Below are 3,472 nucleotides of genomic sequence, written 5' to 3'. Positions count from 1 at the left end.
AGATCGAAGAAAATCTTTCAACTTTTTCTTCGATGGAGCTAAAGAAAGTGGTGAAAACTCGATTGCAATAAAAGAAATAAGTAAAAAAGTTCCTCGCTGGTCATACAAATTAATCACGGAGACAGACCAACTGATCCAAGAAAACGACGAAGATATGCCGGAAGATCATCAAATTCGTTCAAGAAGAGCCAAAAATGTCATACTTTTTAATGATAGGAATAAGCTTACTGATCGGCAAAAGGCGAACGAAAAAATTAGAAATATTCCTACTAATACTAATATCAACTATACTGATGAGTCTGAGGACTCAGATCAAATTTCTCTGATACGCTATTCCTACCAATCGGATTTTCGTCGAGAGCTAATCAAAGGCTCTATGCGTGCTCAACGACGTAAAACATTTATTGGGAAACTGTTTCAAAAACGTGTACATTCTTTTCTTTTTTTTGACAGAGTAGCCAAATCTCGTTTTTTTGATATTCCTGGTCTAATGAAAAAACTTTTTAGACCTTGGATATGGACAAACACAGAATTGACTATTTCGAATAATAGAGAAGAAACGAGAAGCGAAAATATGCAAAAAAGTAGAAAGTTGTTGAAAAGCACCTTAGAAGAAAGACGTATAGAAATAGGAGAACTCTGGGATAGCATTCGATTTGCTCAAGTAATAAGAGGTTCTTTGTTAATAACTCAATCAATTATTAGAAAATATATTGTCTTACCCTCATTGATAATAGCTAAAAACCTTACCCGTATGCTATTATTTGCAGTTCCTGACTGGTATGAGGATTTTCAAAATTGGAATAAAGAAATTCATATAAAGTGCACATATAATGGTATTCCATTATCAGAAAACGAATTTCCAAAAAATTGGTTAACAGACGGTATTCAAATAAAGATCTTATTTCCTTTTCGTCTGAAACCGTGGCCCAAATCTAGGTTAGAATCCCCTGATTCAATAAAAAAGAAAAGGGATTTTTCTTTTTTAACAATTTTGGGAATGGAAACTGACCTTCCTTTTGGTACTGGCACAAGAAACCTTTCGTTTTTTGAACCCGAGTTAATAACCGAAAGAGCAAAAAATTTAAAAAACTGGACAAAGATGTGTATTGGAAGACTTTTAAGAACAAAGTTGTTTATAAAAATTTTCAAAGAAATTATAAATTTTTCAAAAGAAAAAAAAAAAGAGGTCACCGAAAACATTTTATTTATAAAGATAAAAGAAGGAATAAAAGCACTTTTACAAAGAACCCCAATTCCATTATTTCAATTGAAAGAAATATACAAGTTGAATCAAGCTAAAAACGAAAAAAATTCGATAATAAGTAATCGAATGATCCAAGACTCGTCCATTGTAATTAGTTCTATGGATTGGACAAATTTTTCATTGAGAGAAAAAAAAATGAAAGATTTGACTGATAGAACAAACACCATACTAAAAAAAATTGAAAAAATTAGAAAAGACACGAAACAAGAGTTGCTAAATACAGAAATTAGTCCTAACAAAATAAGTTATGATGATAAAATATTTGAATCTCAGAAAAATATTTTAAAGATATTAAAAAAAAGAAATGTACGATTAATTCGTAAATCGCATCATTTTCTAAATTTTTTTGTTGAAAAATATCTATGTATATGTTTTCAACGTATGATTAATATGCCGAGGAATGGCCAACTTTTTATTGAATCAATAAAAAAAAAATTTACTAAATCCATTTTCAATAATGAATCAAATCAAGAAAGAATTGATAAAACAAATCAAAGTATAATTGACTTTATTTCAACTATCAAAAAGTCACTTTCCAATATTACTAATAAGAATGGAAAGATCTTTTTGGACTTATCATACTTGTCGCAAGCATATTTATTTTACAAATTATCACAAACACAAATTATTAATTTATCTAAGTTAAGACCTGTCTTTCAATATCACGGAACATCTCGTTTTCTTAAGAATGAAATAGAGGATTATTTTGTTGAAGTTGTTGGAGCACACGAAATATTACATTCCGACCTAAAACAAAATAATCTTGAAAATTCTGGAATGAGAAATCAATGGAAAAACTGGTTAAGGGGTCATTATAACTTGGATTTATATCCGATTAGATGGTCAAAATTACTCCCCCAAAAATGGCGAAATAGAGTTAAGCAAGATCGTAAAAATAAAGATTTTAACCAATGTTTTTCAGATGAAAAAAACCGATTAATTGCTTACAAAAAACAAAATCATTTTGAAATAGACGACTCATTACCGAATAAAAAAGATAAGAAAATAAAAAAATATATATATGATTGTTTATCATATAAATCTATTAATTATGAAGATAATAAAGATTCATATATTGTTGAATTACCAGTAGAAGTAAAAAATAATCAAGAAAGTTCTTATAAGTACAACACGGATAAATGTAAATTTATTGATATACTGACTGATATCCTTATCAATAATTATCTACGAGAAGATGATATTATAGATCTGGAAAAAACTATGGATAGAAAATATTTTGATTGGAGAATGCTGCATTTTTCTATTAAAAATAAGGTCGATATTCGATCCTGGATCCATATTGAGGCTGACACGAACAGTAAAAAAAATACTAAAACTGGGGTTAATCATTTTCAACTAATTAAAAAAATAAATAAGAAACATTTGTTTTATCTGACAATTAATCAAGATAAAAAAAGCAACCGATCCAACAAAAAAAAACAAACTTTTTTTGATTGGATGAGAATGAATGAAGAAATACTAAGTGGTTCCAGATCGAATTTGAAACGTGGGTGGGTCTTTCCAGAATTTTTGATACTTTATAATGCATATAAGATTAATCCATGGCTGATACCAATCAAATCACTTCTTTTTAATTTGAATGGAAATGAAAAAAAATTGAATGGAAATGAAATTTTTAGTAAAAAAAAAAAACTCATTGAAAAGAAAAAAGGATCTCTTTTTCTATCAGCGAAGGAAAAAACTTTTGAATTAGAAAATGGAAATAAAGCAGAAAAGGAATCTGTGGCCAAAGAGGATCTTGACTCAGTTCACTCAAACCACAAAAAAAATCTTCAAGAAGATTCTGCGGTAGCAGATAGGAGAAAACGTATAAATCAAAACCAATACGCGAAAAAGATGAGCAAGGAGTTTGAGTTGTTACTAAAAAAATATTTTCGTGTTCAATGCAGATGGGATGGTTCGGCATACGTAAATAAAAAAATTTTCAATAACATCAAAATATGTTGTCTCCTGGTTAGACTGCTAGATCCCAAACAAATTTATATATCCTCTATTCAAAATGGCAACCTGAGTCTGGATATTCTGCTATCTTCGAAGGGCTTGATTCTTTCAGAATTAATTAGAACTGGAATACTTATTATAGAACCCATTCGTCTGTCTGTAAAAAATGATGGAAAATTTATTATGTCTCAAACCATAGGTATTTCATTAGTTCATAAGAATAAGTACCAATTTAATCAAAAA

The sequence above is a fragment of the Cucumis melo genome, unplaced genomic scaffold, assembly GCF_025177605.1.
Source record: "Cucumis melo cultivar AY unplaced genomic scaffold, USDA_Cmelo_AY_1.0 utg000397l, whole genome shotgun sequence".
In the NCBI taxonomy this organism is placed as follows: Eukaryota; Viridiplantae; Streptophyta; class Magnoliopsida; order Cucurbitales; family Cucurbitaceae; genus Cucumis; species Cucumis melo.
Note: the sequence above shows the minus strand (reverse complement) of the source record.